This window comes from Triturus cristatus, chromosome 1_1, assembly GCF_964204655.1.
Source record: "Triturus cristatus chromosome 1_1, aTriCri1.1, whole genome shotgun sequence".
In the NCBI taxonomy this organism is placed as follows: domain Eukaryota; kingdom Metazoa; phylum Chordata; class Amphibia; order Caudata; family Salamandridae; genus Triturus; species Triturus cristatus.
The window spans coordinates 1180678353-1180698317 of record NC_140579.1 but is presented as its reverse complement, the minus strand read 5'-3'; positions in this window follow the sequence as shown (position 1 = coordinate 1180698317).

Genomic DNA, 19965 nt, shown 5'->3' with positions numbered 1-19965 from the left:
GTGATGGTGATCTCACACCTAAATCTGCAGTGACAGTGATCTCACACCTATATCTGAAGTAATGGTGATCTCACACCTATATCTGCAGTGATATGGATATCATACCTATATCTGAAGTAATATCTGCAGTGATAGTGATCTTAAACCTATATCTGCAGTGATAGTGATCTAACACCAATATCTACAGTGATAGAGATCTCACACCTATATCTGCAGTGATTGTGATCTCACACCTATATCTGCTGTGATAGTGATCTCACGCCTATCTCTGCAGTGATAGTGATCTCACACCCATATCTGCAGTGATAGTGATTTCTCACCAATATCTGTAGTGATGGTGATCTCACACCACTATCTGCAGTGATAGAGATCTCACACCTTTATCTGCAGTGATGGTGATCTCACACCTATATCTGCAGTGATAGTGATCTCACACCAATATCTGCATTGGTGGTGATCTCACACCTATATCTGCAGTGATAGTGATCTCACACCTATACCTGCAGCAATAGTGATCTCACACCTATATCTGCAGTGATAGTGATCTCACACCTATATCTGCAGTGATAGTGATCCCACACCTATCTCTGAATTAATATCTGCAGTGATAGTGATCTCAAACCTATATCTGCAGTGACAGTGATCTCACACCAATATCAACAGTGATAGAGATCTCACACCTATATCTGCCGTGATAGTGATCTCACACCTATATCAGCAGTGATTGTGATCTCACAACAATATCTGCAGTGATGGTGATCTCACACCTATATCTGCAGTGATGGTGATCTCACACCTGTATCTGCAGTGATAGTGATCTCATGCCTATATCTCAAGTAATGATGATCTCACACCTATATTTGCAGTGAAAGAGATCTCACACCTATAGCTGCAGTGATAGTGTTCTCACACCTATATCTGCAGTGATAGTGATCTAACACCGCTATCTGCAGGGATAGTGAGCTCACACCTATCTATGCAGAGATAGTGATCTCACACCTATATCTGCAGCAATAGTGATCTCATACCTATATCTGCAGTGATGTTGATCTCACCTATATCTGCAGTGATTGTGATGTCACATCTGTATCTGAAGCAATATCTGCAGTGATTGTGATCTCACACATATCTGCAGTGATTGTGATCTCATGCCTATTTCTGAAGTAATGGTGATCTCACACCTGTATCTGAAGTAATGGTAATCTCACACCTATATCTGCAGTGATAGTGATCTCACATCTATATCTGCAGTGAAAGTGATATACAGTGATAGAGATCTCACATCTTTATCTGCAGTGAGAGTGATCTCACTCTTATATCTGCAGTGATAGTCATCTCACACCAATATCTGCAGTGATGGCAATCTCACACATATATCTGCAGTGATAGTGATCTTGCACCTATATCTGCAGTAATAGTTCTCTCACACCTATATCTGCAGTGATGGTGATCTCACACCTACATCTGCAGTGACAGTGATCTCACACCTATATCTGAAGTAATGGTGATCTCACACCTATATCTGCAGTGATAGGGATCTCATACCTATATCTGAAGTAATATCTGCAGTGATAGTTATCTCAAACCTATATCTGCAGTGATAGTGATCTAACACCAATATCTACAGTGATAGAGATCTCACACCTACATCTGCAGTGATTGTGATCTCACACCTATATCTGCTGTGATAGTGATCTCACGCCTATCTCTGCAGTGATAGTGATCTCACACCCATATCTGCAGTGATAGTGATTTCACACCAATATCTGTAGTGATGGCGATCTCACACCACTATCTGCAGTGATAGAGATCTCACACCTTTATCTGCAGTGATGGTGATCTCACACCTATATCTGCAGTGATAGTGATCTCACACCAATATCTGCATTGGTGGTGATCTCACACCTATATCTGCAGTGATAGTGATCTCACAACTATACCTGCAGCAATAGTGATCTCACACCTATATCTGCAGTGATAGTGATCTCACACCTATATCTGCAGTGATAGTGATCTAACACCTATCTCTGAATTAATATCTGCAGTGATAGTGATCTCAAACCTATATCTGCAGTGATAGTGATCTCACACCAATATCTACAGTGATAGAGATCTCACACCTATATCTGCCGTGATAGTGATCTCACACCTATATAAGCAGTGATTGTGATCTCACAACAATATCTGCAGTGATAGTGATCTCACACCTATATCTGCAGTGATGGTGATCTCATACCTGTATTTGCAGTGATAGTGATCTCACACCTATATCTCAAGTAATGATGATCTCACACCTATATTTGCAGTGATAATGATCTCACACCTATATCTGCAGTGATGGTGATCTCACACCTATATCTGCAGTGATGGTGATCTCATACCAAAATCTGCAGTGATAGGGATCTCACACCTATATCTGAAGTAATGTCTGCAGTGATAGTGATCTCAAACCTATATCTGCAGTGATAGTCATCTCACACCAATATCTACAGTGATAGAGATCTCACACTTATATCTGCCATGATAGTGATCTCACACCTATATCAGCAGTGATTGTGATCTCACAACAATATCTGCAGTGATGGTGATCTCACACCTATATCTGCAGTGATGGTGATCTCACACCTATATCTGCAGTGATGGTCATCTCACACCTATATCTGCAGTGATAGTGATCTCACACCTATATCTGAAGTGATGATGCTCTGACACCTATATCTGCAGTGATAGTGATGTCACACCAATATCTGTAGTCATGGTGATCTCACACCAATATCTGCAGTGATAGAGATCTCACACCTTTATCTGCAGTGATGGTGATCTCACACCTATATCTGCAGTGATAGTGATCTCACACCAATATCTGCATTGGTGGTGATCTCACACCACTATCTGCAGTGATAGTGATCTCACACCTATACCTGCAGCAATAGTGATCTCACACCTATATCTGCAGTGATAGTGATCTCACACCTATATCTGCAGTGATAGTGATTTCACACCTATCTCTGAATTAATATCTGCAGTGATAGGGATCTCAAACCTATATCTGCAGTGATAGTCATCTCACACCAATATCTACAGTGATAGAGATCTCACACTTATATCTGCCATGATAGTGATCTCACACCTATATCAGCAGTGATTGTGATCTCACAACAATATCTGCAGTGATGGTGATCTCACACCTATATCTGCAGTGATGGTGATCTCACACCTGTATCTGCAGTGATAGTGATCTCACACCTATATCTCAAGTAATGATGATCTCACACCTATATTTGCAGTGATAATGATCTCACACCTATATCTGCAGTGATGGTGATCTCACACCTATATCTGCAGTGATGGTGATCTCATACCTAAATCTGCAGTGATAGGGATCTCACACCTATATCTGAAGTAATATCTGCAGTGATAGTGATCTCAAACCTACAGCTGCAGTGATAGTGATCTAACACCAATATCTACAGTGATAGAGATCTCACACCTATATCTGCAGTGATGGTGATCTTACTCCTATATCTGCTGTGATAGTGATCTCACACCTATCTCTGCAGTGATAGTGATCTCACACTTATATCTGCAGCGATGGTGATCTTACACCTATATCTGCAGTGATAGTGATCTCACACCTATCTCTGCAGTGATGGTGATCTTACACCTATACGTGCAGTGATAGTGATCTCACACCTATATCTGCAGTGATGGTGATCTTACACCTATATCTGCAGTGATAGTGAGCTCACACCTATCTCTGCAGTGATAGTGATCTCTCACCCATATCTGCAGTGATGGTGATCTCACCTATATATGAAGTGATAGTGATCTCACACCTATATCTGAAGTAATGGTGATCTCACACCTATATCTACAGTAATAATAATCTCATACCTATATCTGCAGTGATGGTGATCCCACGCCTATATCTGCAGTGATAGTGATCTCACACCTACATCTGCAGTGATGCTGATCTCACACCTATATCTGCAGTGATGGTCATCTCACACCTATATCTGCAGTGATAGTGATCTCACACCTATATCTGCATTGGTGGTGATCTCACACCTATATCTGCAGTGATAGTGATCTCACACCTATACCTGCAGCAATAGTGATCTCACACCTATATCTGCAGTGAGAGTGATCTCACACCTATATCTGCAGTGATAGTGATTTCACACCTATCTCTGAATTAATATCTGCAGTGATAGTGATCTCAAACCTATATCTGCAGTGTAGGAGAGTAGGGTCTGCTATCCTATGGTCACCCCAAATTTTTGCTTTTTGCTTCACTGGTTTTTGACATATTGAGGCTGTGGGCCTGCCAATCAGACCCCCAGCCTGCTGTTCTCTCTACTAAATTAAAACTATGCACCCTAGGTGCATAACCAATTGGAAGTGGATCACCCTGTCAGCCCCTGTACCAGTGTACACTAGGTACCCAGGGCATTGGTGTACCCAAGGCCTGCCAAGGGCTGCAGCATGTATTATGCCACCCCAGGCTTGGCCTAACAATCTGACACAACTGGCTGATCACTCAGCTGGGGTAAGTTGGTGTAATCACCTCTTACTTAGGTGTAGTATACCTATACCTAACCTTAAATGGGACACCTGGTAACCTATAAGTCACTCCTATGGCAGGCCTTAACAATCCTGAAGGCAGAGTGCTTGGTTCCATGTGAGATGGTGCTCTGGCATGAGCTGAGCCTGTCTGCAGTGGTCGGAACAACTTCCTTCTACTGTTTCCAGATATCGTCATACCATATACTCTTAAGTGCATTATGAACCTCGCGGTTAAATGCTATCTTTGGTTTGGCTTTATCAAAACATGTCGAGTAAGGTGTCATACGAATTGGAATACTAACCCCTCGCCAATTCTGGCGACGGGGTTAGCATTCCACCCTTCTAGAGGGACACGACATGTACAGTACCTGAAACCCGGGTAAAATCAGACATAGCCTCAGCTCCACAAAATGGATGCTGCCACCACAGACACAAGTCTGCCCTCCTGCTGCTGGGAGTCCTTCCAGCTTGGGAGGTGTGGACAAAGGGTTTCCTGCCAGGGGAGGTGCGTGCACCACCCCAGACAGGATTTTGTGTATTGGTCAGGTAGGGCTTGAAAGAAACCAGACATGCCTGTGGCTCACAAGGAGCCTCGGTGCATATGCCAGTTCAAACCGGTCCTGGGGCACACCAGTCCCGGGCCTGGGGCGAGCTGGACAAAGGATTGGGGGTGTAACCACCCCCCTTCCTGGTCCCACCCTTAGGGAGGGACCTAGCAGGTAGTCCGGCCCCTAGAATCCGCTTAAAGGTAGGAGCTGTGTCCTAAGACTTCAGACATCCTGGAATCAACTTGAAACTAAGAAGAAGACGGGAACTTCGACATTCTGCTGCACAGAAGACTGAAGAAAATCTCCCCTGTGGTCAGGGAGTGACCACCTTGCTAACGCAAGCACCATCCAGCGAATCAACGTCTGCTTTGCCGCCGCCTCCCGCCGGAGCCCGAGCCCTGAGACTGACAAGACCTGGACCTCCAGACCTCTCACCGCCCGATCCACAGTCCCTGAGAACAAGAGATTCCCTTGGAGGCACCGAGACACGTGGAGCCAGCCATCTTGGAACGACTACGTCAAGCTGACCAGTGCAACAACCGAGGCTCCCTCCAAGTTGTGCTTTGGGTCCTGAGAAGCCCAACCCTCGAGCAGCATCTGCACCAAAGGTGAGCCCTCCAGCATCTCCACGATCTGCGTGGGGCCCTTCTGCATTTTGCCACTCGACGCGCCTAACCGGTTGCTGGCCCGCTGGCTAGTGGCCATCTTGGCGACGAAATCTACGACAAACACCACTGGTCTGGTTGCTCCAGACTGGCCCTTGCTCCCCTCCAAAGGAGCAATCCCTCTGACCTTGCTGGTCAGAACCAACAGCTGATTTCCGAATCCTCCTACAATTGCTTTTGCCAAGGCTTGTTTGCTTCGATCAAGTCGCCGACACCGCCGACAGCGAGAGCCTGCGTGGGACAGCTCGTGAGCCGACTCCTGGACGTCGTCGACCTCCAGGGACCACGTGGCTGCGGAGACAAGCTACCCCTCATCACCTGTTTGCACCCGACATCGCCTGGTACCCACCTGGTGCCACGCTGGTCACTGGCTAGTGACTGTGAACACTGTCCCCTCTGCTTACAGGTCTTCAACATCTCCGATCCACTCTTGGATCCACTGCATCTCTCCCGGACCGACCGCCTGCAGCATCTTTGTCTTCAAGCTCCACGGAACAGATAGAAGAAACCCGACGCACTTCGAGGCCTATGCACCCGCTTCCTGTGGGTGAGGTAAAGCTGGCACACCTGTGCCCAAGTGTAGTATTACATCTCTAGTGCCTGTGTTCCAAATCTTGAGTTCCTAGTCCATCCGGAAGATCCTCTTTGCAGTAACTTTGTACTTTTTACGCACCCATTGAAACCTATGGGAGCACGCGTGTGACTATTTGCTCTGCACACGCCACCCGTGGACCTCCTGGTCACTAACTGACGTTAGCTCCTTGTAGGCCCAGCGATTCTAGAGGCCCTAGGCCTTTTCCCTTTTCTGTTCGTGGTACTTATACCACTATTTTAGTATATGGTTTGAGTGGCCACCAGGGCCTATCCATATAACGTGCAACTTCTGTGTATTCTGTGATAATCTTGTTTGACGATTTGTGCTCCTGTGCTCATAAAGAGACTAGGGGTTACTTTGAGAAATAAATACATATATATTTTGAATATATATCTGTGTGGTGTCCTTTCATTGGTATAAAAGGGGGTTGCATTTGGTAAAACAGCTGGCTTAACACGCTTCACGAGTTTAGCCTCAAAGACTGCTTAGCCTACGCTACCACTAGGGCAGCTAGTCCGAAAAGGTTGACTTACAACCACACCATAAGGGTTGCTTGGCATGGTACAAGGTGATCACTTTAACTAGTGAGCATCATATACCAGGCCAACTTCTCACATTGGTGAGCAGCGGTTGGATTTGAGCTTGCTGTGTTTTACCATTGTAATCTCTTGGTTACCAATTGAAAGATCACATAGGTACCTGTAGGTACATATAAAACAAGATTAGATATACATAAGTTCTACTGAACTTAGTTGTTGTAGAGCAAAGGGAGTAGCACACCCTGACTACAACTACTAGATAGGTTTAGTAGGTAAACACAAGTGTAGGTAGATTACAACACATCCACCCACACTTAAGAGCAATGGCCGGGGCAGAGGGGTCCACTGTACCCATCTCTGTTGAGAGTGACCCCCAGAGGGCACCATCCAGCTTTGCTACCCTTAATCAGAATGAGCTCAGGCATTTGGCAACTCTTAGAGGCCTTAAACAGCCCAAGAACCCAAACTCTGCTGAGCTCAGAGAGCTCTTACAGAATGATGAGAATCAGAGAGCACTCAAGAAAGCTTCCCAGTTAGCCCCCTTAGGGTCAGGAACAGGAGGCCCCCCTTCTGAAGATACTACAGAGGTACCCAGTTCCAATAGCCATCCCTTAGATGAGAACCATACTACAGGGGAGGAAAGTGGTGAGGATACAGAAAGTAGTGATGATGAAGGGAGAACTAGCCCAGTGCCAAGTATTATACTTGGCCCAGCTAAACTAAGGCTATTGGGGACTGACAATGGGTTCACCCCATTGGATCTCCCCAGTGGACTTAACACAGGGCTTGGGAGGCAAAGGAATCACTCAGGTGACTCCAATGCTTCTCATGGCTCTAGAGGCTCTCAAGGTCACTCCAGGAAAAGGATGACCACCCCTCAGAGGAGGGAACATGAGGCCAGAATGCAGGAAGCCCAGCTGAGGATCAGGAAGCAGGAGCTAGAAGTAGCCCTGATGGAAGAAAAACTGAACAAGGCTAGGCAACCTAGAGAGAGTGGGTCTATACCCACTGGTGGCAGCATTGTCCCTAAGGACAAAGATAGGGTCTTTGACAATAGGAACCTGTCTAAGGTTGTGCCCCCCTACAAAAGTGGGGATGACATCCACAAGTGGATAACTGCTCTTGAGAGAGCCTGCAAAGTACAGCAGGTTCCTGAAGACCAGTGGGCAGCAATCCTCTGGCTCTCCTTTGAAGGAAGAGGCAGAGACAGACTCCTCACTGTTAGAGAAGAGGATGTCAGAAACTACAGAGTCCTGAAGAGTGTTCTGGTAGATGGGTTAGGCTTAACCACTGAACAGTACAGGTTAATGTTCAGAGACACCCAAAAGACACAGACTCAGGACTGGTCTGAATATGTTGAATGTGCCACTAAGGCTTTGGAGGGTTGGTTGCTGGGAAGTAAGGTATCTGATTTTACAGGATTGTATAATTTGATGATGAGAGAACAGATTTTAAATAACTGTCAAAACCAGCAACTGCATCAACACTTGGTTGACTCTGATCTGACCTCTCCCCAAGAATTGGGAAAGAAGGCAGACAAATGGGTCAGAACCAGGGTTAAGCAAAAGAACCAGAACCAGGGCCAAGGGGGTGATCAGAAGAAAACAGACCAAAAGGGTGGAGATCAGAAACCTAAAGACCAGAAGTCTTCAACAGGGCCCCAAACTACTGCTAAGGAGGGTGGGTCCCAACAGTCCAAGAAGAAGAAAGAAGGTCAGAAGAAACCCTGGTGCAATCATTGTAAAAATACAACTCACTGGACTAGTGATTGCAAAAAGGGTGGAGCCCCCAACACTGTTGCCCCTAAGGCACCTGCTCCCAGTACTACTGTTAGCAGTGTTGGTCCCCAGACAAAGGGTGTCGTGGGAATCACTATGGGAACTGAAGGAGATTCTGACTTAGACAGAACCCTTACACAGGCAGTCTTGATCTGTGATGGGGACATTGATTTGTCCCTGACTGTGAGCCCCAGTAACCTGGGCAAGTACAGACAGACTCCTTTAATTAATGACAAAGTGGCTCAAGCCTATAGGGACACATGTGCCAGTGTCACTATGGTGACACCAGGCTTTGTGGACCCTGGACAGTACATACCAGGTGAGAACTACCTGGTGACCAATGCCAGCAATGCCACTACTTCACATAGTGTGGCAGTTGTTAACTTCTCATGGGGAGGGGTAACTGGCCTCAAAAGGGTTGTGGTTAGTGCAGACCTCCCAGTAGAATGTTTGTTGGGCAATGACCTAGAGAGTTCTCTATGGTCAGAAGTGGAGTACAGGACTCATGCAGAGATGTTAGGTATATCATCACATGTCCTTGCTGTGACCAGGTCACAGGCCAAAAAGTGCCTCACTGAACCTCAGGTCTTGGATCCTGGAACAATGGACCAAGCACCTACCAAGAAGAAGAACAGGAGGGTCAAGGCTGTGCCTTCCCCCCTGCCTCAGAGTGATGATCAGCCTTCCCAGGAAGCTGATCTAGAGGACCCTGAAGGAACTGTCCCTGAAGAGCTTGAACCTGATCAGGTTGAGTTTCTGGGGACAGGGGGACCTTCAAGGGCTGACTTGAGGCAGGCTCAGTTATCCTGTCCCTCTCTTGAACCCCTCAGACAGCTGGCTGCTGCTGAGGCTGCTGGGAATGCTCAAGGTACCCATAAAGTGTATTGGGATGAAGGGCTCCTTTATTCAGAGGCTAGAGACCCCAAGCCTGGTGCAACCAGGAGGTTGGTCATACCTCTGCAATTTAGGGGCTTCCTTCTTACCTTGGCCCATGACATTCCTTTAGCAGGACACTTAGGCCAGAACAAGACCTGGGACAGGCTTGTCCCTCACTTTCACTGGCCTCATATGAATGAAGATACAAAGGAGTTTTGTCGCTCCTGTGTCACCTGCCAAGCCAGTGGCAAATCAGGTGGCACAACAAAGGCCCCCCTAATACCACTACCTGTGGTGGGGGTCCCCTTTGAAAGAGTGGGAATAGACATAGTGGGTCCCATGGATCCTCCCACTGCATCTGGGCACAGATTTATACTGGTGGTAGTGGATCATGCCACCAGGTATCCAGAGGCAATTCCCCTTAGGACCACTACAGCACCTGTTGTGGCCAGGGCCCTGCTGGGAGTATTCTCCAGAGTGGGGTTTCCTAAGGAGGTAGTATCTGACAGAGGTACCAACTTTATGTCAGGATACTTGACAGCTATGTGGAAGGAATGTGGTGTCAACTACAAGTTCACCACCCCTTATCACCCACAATGCAATGGGCTTGTTGAGAGATTCAACAAGACCCTAAAGGGTATGATCAAAGGATTACCTGAAAAGCTCAGGCGAAGATGGGACATCCTTCTACCCTGCCTTCTGTTTGCTTACAGAGAGGTCCCACAAAAAGGAGTTGGCTACAGCCCCTTTGAATTGTTGTTTGGGCACCCTGTGAGTGGCCCACTGTGTTTGGTGAAGGAAGGATGGGAGTTACCTCTCAAAAAGCCTAAGCTAGACATAGTGGACTATGTACTTGGTCTCCGCTCCAGGATGGCTGAGTATATGGAGAAGGCATCCAAAAACCTTGAGGCAAGCCAGGCCTTACAGAAAGCTTGGCATGACCAAAAGGCTGTCTTGGTTGAGTATCAGCCAGGACAGAAGGTATGGGTGTTGGAGCCAGTGGCCCCAGCAGCACTCCAAGACAAATGGTCTGGACCCCATACAATCCTGGAAAAGAAGGGAGAGGTCACCTACTTGGTGGACCTAGGAACTCCCAGGAGTCCCCACAGGGTACTCCATGTTAACAGGCTTACAGCATATGTTGACAGGGCAGACATGGGCTTGCTCATGGCTACAGATGAGGGACAGGAGGAAGAGAGTGACCCTCTCCCAGACCTGTTGTCTCAGAACCCTGAAGATGGCTCAGTTGAAGGAGTGACCCTTGGAGGCAACCTCACTGCCCATCAGCAGACTGAATGTAGACAGGTTCTACAATCATTTTCACATATGTTTTCCTTGATACCTAGTCAAACTGACTGGTGTACCCATGTTGTGGACACTGGTGACAGTCTGCCTGTAAAGAACAAGCTTTACAGACAACCTGACCACGTCAGGGACTGTATAAAGGCTGAGGTACATAAAATGCTGGAATTAGGTGTCATTGAACCCTCAGAGAGCCCCTGGGCTAGCCCAGTGGTTCTGGTCCCCAAACCTCACACCAAAGATGGCAAGAGAGAGATGAGGTTCTGTGTGGATTACAGAGGACTCAATGCTGTCACCAGGACAGATGCACACCCTATTCCAAGGGCAGATGAGCTCATAGACAAACTAGCTTCTGCCAAGTTTTTGAGCACATTTGACTTAACAGCTGGCTATTGGCAAATCAGATTAGCTGAGGAGTCTAAGGCCAAAACAGCATTCTCAACCCCAGGTGGGCATTATCAGTTTGTGGTGATGCCCTTTGGTCTGAAGAATGCACCTGCCACCTTCCAAAGGCTGGTGAACCAAGTCCTTACTGGGTTGGATGACTTTTGTGCAGCATATCTTGATGACATTGCTGTCTTTAGCTCCACCTGGGAGGATCACCTGATCCACCTGAAGAAGGCTCTTGAGGCCCTGCAGAGGGCAGGCCTCACTATCAAGGCTACTAAGTGCCAGATAGGGCAGAGTAAGGTTGTATATTTGGGCCACCTTGTAGGTGGAGGCCAAGTTCAACCACTGGAGAGTAAGATACAATCCATCAAGGACTGGTCCCCTCCAACCACCCAGACTCAAGTTCGAGCTTTCTTGGGCTTGACTGGGTATTACAGGAAGTTTGTTAAGAACTATGGGTCCATTGTGACTCCTCTTAATGATCTGACATCCAAGAAGATGCCCAAAAAGGTTCAGTGGACAGTAAGCTGTCAAAAGGCATTTGATGACCTGAAGGAGGCCATGTGCTCTGCACCTATCCTGAAAAGTCCTGACTACTCCAAAGAGTTTATTGTCCAAACAGATGCTTCTGAGTTGGGTGTGGGAGCTGTGCTGTCACAACTTAATGTAGATGGTCAAGACCAACCCATTGCTTTTATTAGCAGAAGGTTGACCCCCAGAGAGAAGAATTGGTCAGCTATTGAGAGGGAGGCCTTTGCTGTGGTGTGGGCCCTGAAGAAGCTGAGGCCATACTTGTTTGGCACTCACTTCAAGATTCAGACCGACCATAAGCCCCTCTTGTGGCTAAATCAGATGAAGGGTGAAAACCCCAAACTGCTTAGGTGGTCCATTTCCCTACAGGGGATGGACTTTACAGTGGAGCACCGGCCAGGTACTGACCATGGGAATGCAGATGGTCTCTCCAGGTACTTCCACTTAGGACATGTAGACGAGACTGGTCAAGGCTAGTTTAATGTCCCAGCGTTTGGGGGGGGGTTGTGTAGGAGAGTAGGGTCTGCTATCCTATGGTCACCCCAAATTTTTGCTTTTTGCTTCACTGGTTTTTGACATATTGAGGCTGTGGGCCTGCCAATCAGACCCCCAGCCTGCTGTTCTCTCTACTAAATTAAAACTATGCACCCTAGGTGCATAACCAATTGGAAGTGGATCACCCTGTCAGCCCCTGTACCAGTGTACACTAGGTACCCAGGGCATTGGTGTACCCAAGGCCTGCCAAGGGCTGCAGCATGTATTATGCCACCCCAGGCTTGGCCTAACAATCTGACACAACTGGCTGATCACTCAGCTGGGGTAATTTGGGGTAATCACCTCTTACTTAGGTGTAGTATACCTATACCTAACCTTAAATGGGACACCTGGTAACCTATAAGTCACTCCTATGGCAGGCCTTAACAATCCTGAAGGCAGAGTGCTTGGTTCCATGTGAGATGGTGCTCTGGCATGAGCTGAGCCTGTCTGCAGTGGTCGGAACAACTTCCTTCTACTGTTTCCAGATATCGTCATACCATATACTCTTAAGTGCATTATGAACCTCGCGGTTAAATGCTATCTTTGGTTTGGCTTTATCAAAACATGTCGAGTAAGGTGTCATACGAATTGGAATACTAACCCCTCGCCAATTCTGGTGACGGGGTTAGCATTCCACCCTTCTAGAGGGACACGACATGTACAGTACCTGAAACCCGGGTAAAATCAGACATGCCTCAGCTCCACAAAATGGATGCTGCCACCACAGACACAAGTCTGCCCTCCTGCTGCTGGGAGTCCTTCCAGCTTGGGAGGTGTGGACAAAGGGTTTCCTGCCAGGGGAGGTGCGTGCACCACCCCAGACAGGATTTTGTGTATTGGTCAGGTAGGGCTTGAAAGAAACCAGACATGCCTGTGGCTCACAAGGAGCCTCGGTGCATATGCCAGTTCAAACCGGTCCTGGGGCACACCAGTCCCGGGCCTGGGGCGAGCTGGACAAAGGATTGGGGGTGTAACCACCCCCCTTCCTGGTCCCACCCTTAGGGAGGGACCTAGCAGGTAGTCCGGCCCCTAGAATCCGCTTAAAGGTAGGAGCTGTGTCCTAAGACTTCAGACATCCTGGAATCAACTTGAAACTAAGAAGAAGACGGGAACTTCGACATTCTGCTGCACAGAAGACTGAAGAAAATCTCCCCTGTGGTCAGGGAGTGACCACCTTGCTAACGCAAGCACCATCCAGCGAATCAACGTCTGCTTTGCCGCCGCCTCCCGCCGGAGCCCGAGCCCTGAGACTGACAAGACCTGGACCTCCAGACCTCTCACCGCCCGATCCACAGTCCCTGAGAAGAAGAGACCCGTGGAGGCACCGAGACACGTGGAGCCAGCCATCTTGGAACGACTACGACAAGCTGACCAGTGCAACAACCGAGGCTCCCTCCAAGTTGTGCTTTGGGTCCTGAGAAGCCCAACCCTCGAGCAGCATCTGCACCAAAGGTGAGCCCTCCAGCATCTCCACGATCTGCGTGGGGCCCTTCTGCATTTTGCCACTCGACGCGCCTAACCAGTTGCTGGCCCGCTGGCTAGTGGCCATCTTGGCGACGAAATCTACGACAAACACCGCTGGTCTGGTTGCTCCAGACTGGCCCTTGCTCCCCTCCAAAGGAGCAATCCCTCTGACCTTGCTGGTCAGAACCAACAGCTGATTTCCGAATCCTCCTACAATTGCTTTTGCCAGGGCTTGTTTGCTTCGATCAAGTCGCCGACACCGCCGACAGCGAGAGCCTGCGTGGGACAGCTCGTGAGCCGACTCCTGGACGTCGTCGACCTCCAGGGACCACGTGGCTGCGGAGACAAGCTACCCCTCATCACCTGTTTGCACCCGACATCGCCTGGTACCCACCTGGTGCCACGCTGGTCACTGGCTAGTGACTGTGAACACTGTCCCCTCTGCTTACAGGTCTTCAACATCTCCGATCCACTCTTGGATCCACTGCATCTCTCCCGGACCGACCGCCTGCAGCATCTTTGTCTTCAAGCTCCACGGAACAGATAGAAGAAACCCGACGCACTTCGAGGCCTATGCACCCGCTTCCTGTGGGTGAGGTAAAGCTGGCACACCTGTGCCCAAGTGTAGTATTACATCTCTAGTGCCTGTGTTCCAAATCTTGAGTTCCTAGTCCATCCGGAAGATCCTCTTTGCAGTAACTTTGTACTTTTTACGCACCCATTGAAACCTATGGGAGCACGCGTGTGACTATTTGCTCTGCACACGCCACCCGTGGACCTCCTGGTCACTAACTGACGTTAGCTCCTTGTAGGCCCAGCGATTCTAGAGGCCCTAGGCCTTTTCCCTTTTCTGTTCGTGGTACTTATACCACTATTTTAGTATATGGTTTGAGTGGCCACCAGGGCCTATCCATATAACGTGCAACTTCTGTGTATTCTGTGATAATCTTGTTTGACGATTTGTGCTCCTGTGCTCATAAAGAGACTAGGGGTTACTTTGAGAAATAAATACATATATATTTTGAATATATATCTGTGTGCAGCCGCGGTGCGTCCATTGGGGCGTAGGGGCGTAGCCCCACCAGCCCTGCTGATTGGACCCGCGTTAAATAATACCCGCGTTAAATAATTAAAATATAATGTCCAAATTACCATTTACTGCGCACATTATTCCGGCGGCGCCGGGCAGCACCCGACTTTATCGGGAGTGTGCAGGGGGGCGGGCTGGCTGGTGTGGTCATTGATTTGAAGCCGGATGATTGACAGGTCTAAAAACTTTTTTTTTCCCCTTTCCCCGCATGTATACTTCGGGCAGCAACTTGCCCGAGCATGCGCACCCAGGCCGGCCCCATTAGCTAGTAGGGGGGGGGGGGGTGCAGGACCTGCTGGCGGCAGCGCTGGCAGCAAAAGGGCGACAGGGCGAGCAGTCACTATGCCCTCCAAGCCAATCCTGGCGCTGCATGCAGCGCCACTGCGCCAGGATTGGCCGGTCACCGCGCAGCATGAGCAGGGGCAATCCTGATTGGATGCCGAGCTTGACGTAAGGTAAGCGTGCTGCTTGGATCCGGTAACGGTCGGGTTCACTTCGTGCGCGTCGCCTGAGCCTCGTGGTCGTCGTGACTCGTGGACTGGACGGTGGCTGAGGACTGAGGACACACAGGTAGGATCGGTTGGGGAAACATGGGGAAATGCTGGGCCGGCTGATTTGTAACTGCTGTCATATACCGTTTTAAGTGTTTATTAAAGTCCTTTTCGTATCAAATTAAAGCAGTGAGTTGGACCTACAATTTTGTGCTGCGGAGCGTTCAGTTTGTACACCCCTGCCCTACTTTCCTGAGAAGCCTGTGGCTGTTCACCAGCGGTACCACTGAAATTCGTGTTGAAGGGGTTGTACTTGGCCTAGTTTGCGAAGCCATAGTAGGACAGATTACAGGAGATCTGAGGTGAACCACCCCTGCCCTATGGCCGTGGCTCAGCCCCTAAACTGGGTCTGGCACATGCCTTCAACCAGAAAGGTTATGTATTCAGAGTGACCAACTTTACTCGTTGTGCCACCCAAGTCTATATAGTCCGTTAATCACTATTCACTGAATTCTACATTTCATTGGAAGTCAAGGGCACAGTGTGTGCAGGTAGAAATGCCGCACTAAAGGCATTAAAGGAAAAGAATGAAAACCAGCCTAGATGCCGGTCTACATCATTTCTTCAAAAGCTGCAAAACAGCACTTGTGGCTGTAGGTGACCTATTCCTTCCTTCATAGTGGTCGTTATGAAATCCATTGGGGCTCAGTGTTGGGCATGGGATTTCTTCCACCCCACCTGCGCTATACCCTTAGCGATCAGTCCCTGCTCGATTCCCACACAAGCTCACAGCCACAGTTGCAGTGCTTGAACCTCATCTGTTGTGCTGCTGCCCTCCAGCAGCCTTTGCCTGCTTTATCTACTCCCTTTTGGCTGATTCCTCAGGGCCTAAGACTAATCCCACCTCCCACTCAGCCACCTCTGGTTCCCACTCAGTCTTCTTTCCTGTGCTATTCCTCAGCGCACTCTTCCCCTCTTGCACTGGTATTTTAGTTACGGAGAGTAGGCATGCACTAATGCAGGAAGAACAGATATTCAAAGTATGTACACTTTCACGAGAGTTGGGTAATTAAATGTATGCTGTGTTAGGTGTGCCTGTGTAAGTGCTGGGTGACACGGAGTGAGCAGTGTGAGTGCAGGGTGAAAGGTATGCCTGTGGAAGTACAGGGTGAGTAGTGAGTGCAGGGTGAATAGGGTGCCCATGTGAGAACTGGGTGACCAGTGTGGTCTTGTCTCAGGACGGGAAGCGTGAAAGATGAGCTGTGTGAGAAATGCGTAACCGAAGTACCAGTGCGAGTGCTGGGGGAATCGTGAACCAGTGTGAGTGTAGGGTCATTCGTGGAGCTGTGTCCATGCAGGAGGATTCATCCCTCGACAGGAAGAAACCGTCATTGACAGTTTAGGTGTAATTGGAACTATAATTATAATGATTGTGAAGCTGATCCTGCAACAAAATGTCAGTATTTTGGATATTTCAAAGTTACTTTTGTAGAGGTAGGTGAGCCTTTGAAGGCCAGAGCCAGATGTTGAGCTCTGGCTCTGAAAGAAGTGTTCTTGGAACTTCACGCCAAGTCTTCTTGTGGTTTCTGTCACCCACACACTTATGTTTGTCACTACGCCGCCTCATCGAGAGGCTAAATGTTGCAACGTAAAACCAAGAAACCTGGTTTCAAATGGTATATCTGCTTGGCAAAATGTGTGTTTCCCTGGCCCATTAACTTATTTCACTGTGCCTTCTTTTCTGTTATCATCCTACCTTAAAACTCAATTAAGGATGTGTCATCAACAACCTCATTTGTTTAAAAGACTTTAATAATACCCCCTATGTTATAAAAACCTATGCAGTGTTCACATGACGGCTGACTTGCCTCTTGGTTCACTAAAAGCATCGTCCTCGCAGGCATGAATGTTTCAAAGTTGACATTTAGAACCAATAACTTCTCATAAATTCCAGTCCATGCAGAAATTAATTCTAGGTCTCTGAACTAAAACGCATCCAAGTTAAACAAATCTACCTTTTTAAAATTTGAGCCTTTAGCATAGGTTTACATGGCAAATTATACACCACACAGAGCACTGCCTGGACTCTGGCTCGGCACTCTTTTAATGTTCTGCTTGCCTAGCTCTGTATTGTTCCTGAAATGTATTCTTCCACTGTGGCATCAAGGGTCCTTAACAAGAGCAGGGACAGCAGGGGGGCCTGTAGTAATTAAAACACACAGACTGGTGAACTGAGAGCAGTCATGCGAAGGTGTGGCTAGAAGCGAAGAATACACTTTGACACCGCATAATCATGATTGCACTTAAGCACTTTAGGGTAATGCTTTAGTTGTGATACAATACATATATCATGCATTTATGTATTTCCATGTCTTAAGGTACCTTTCTTAGATTTGCGAATGAGAGAATATTTTATACTGGATTAGGTATGTGTTAAATATGTTATATTCTAAATCTCTGCTGAATGGGATTCATTCAAAATGTACACTTTATGATTAGGGTCAATCTGATGGCAGCGTAATCAAAATGACTTACTCCGTGACTCTAGGATTGTCGACAATGAATCTCTAGTATTGTGTGCTTTATTGCACCTTTCCTAGTGGGCTTCTGATATATTATGCATACTGTGAGACACTGCACTTCAATATCTGTGATTGCCTGTGTTTGCCTTAGCTTCTGCTTTGCAGTTGTCTCATTGGGTGATGAACTGAGCTATTACCCTTTTGCACTTGTTTTCTTGTCACGTTTGCTGGTTATTGAAATACAAAGGTCAAATGTCAGCCGCTTTCATTCTGGGAGCCTGGTGTTTACTTTTCTTTCTCTGACTTCGAAGTGAGAGAGTTATGTGAAATCTTGCTATGAAATGGAAAGGGTTTTTTCTAGCACACAACAAATATGAAAAGTGCTGATATTTCACACTATATTAGAATTATAAATAGATAATGAAGTTAATTTTTGTATTGGAGTCTGGAAACAAATATTTGAATACAATGAAAACACAATACACTAGCCAATGCTATTTCCACACATTATCATTTATGCGCTAAAAATCTGCATGTCTGTACCAATGTTATGGTCATTTCAATTGGAAATGTGTTGTCTGTAAAGGCAGTGTGCTACCACACGATGGATACTCCACATTACGCCGCTCCACTCTGCAACACTCTCCTTCAGTCTATGCCCTTTGATTCAGAGACATGCCCCTCGACTTTGACATGCCACTCTATGCCACTCCAATCTAAGCCACTCAACACCATTTGACCCTCTTAACTCTACCCACCCCACTCTTTACTAATCTATTTCAGTCAACTCTATCTCACTTCACTACAGTCTACCCCACTAGGGTCTACCCAACTTTACCCCTCTCCACTCCTGGCCAATCCACCCCAACCTGCCTCATTCCACTACAATCTACATCACTACAATCTACTCCAATCCACTCAACCACAATCTACACCAGTCCAGTCTGCCTATCTACCCTACTGCAATCTACCTCACTGCAATCCTCTCAATGTTTTCCACTCTACTACAATCTACCCCACTCCACTCTCCCACAATCTTGCACTCCAGTCTACTCCACAGCAAACTACCCCACCCCATGCCTTCCCCGCTCTGGTCTTCTCAAGTCTACCCCAACTCCACTTCACCCCAACTCCACTCGCTCTTCTCAAGACTACCCCAACTCCACTCCAATGTACCCCACCCCTTTCTGCCCCGCTCCAATCTACCCCTTTCCAATACACCAGTCTACCCCGCTCAACTCCAGTCTACCCCACCCCACTCTAGCCCACTTCACACCCATGTACCCCAATCTACTCCAGTCTACTACAATCTACCCCACTCCGCCCCAATCTACCCCACTCCGCCCCAATCTACCCCACTTACTCCAATCTACCCCACTTACTCCAATCTACCCCACTTACTCCAATCTACCCCACTTACTCCAATTACACTGCTGTGCAACTTCTTCTACTCTTAGAGCTGAGATTTCCATGAGTCTTATAGTCTGAATTCAGCACCTGAGCATAATAGGACAGAATGTATGAAGCTCTGTGGTAATACTGAATAAGCAGCTACCTATGTTATGCCATCTATTAATGTAATAACTGCACTTTCACAATTGCTTTATTAACCTTCCTGCTTTCTCAAATTTGCTTGAAAATGCCTGATTTTTCTTCTTTTTTTTCAATATTTTCTAGGGGGGGGTAACCCCCCCAAACCCCCCTTTTGGGGTTCGGGCTCGCTCGCTGCGCTCGCTCGCTACGGTGCTGTATGCTAATTCGTTTGCGCCCCACCACTTTAAAATCTCACCCACCGCCCCTGTCTGTGTGGTGTCCTTTCATTGGTATAAAAGGGGGTTGCATTTGGTAAAACAGCTGGCTTAACACGCTTCACGAGTTTAGCCTCAAAGACTGCTTAGCCTACGCTACCACTAGGGCAGCTAGTCCGAAAAGGTTGACTTACAACCACACCATAAGGGTTGCTTGGCATGGTACAAGGTGATCACTTTAACTAGTGAGCATCATATACCAGGCCAACTTCTCACATGCAGTGATAGTCATCTCACACCAATATATACAGTGATAGAGATCT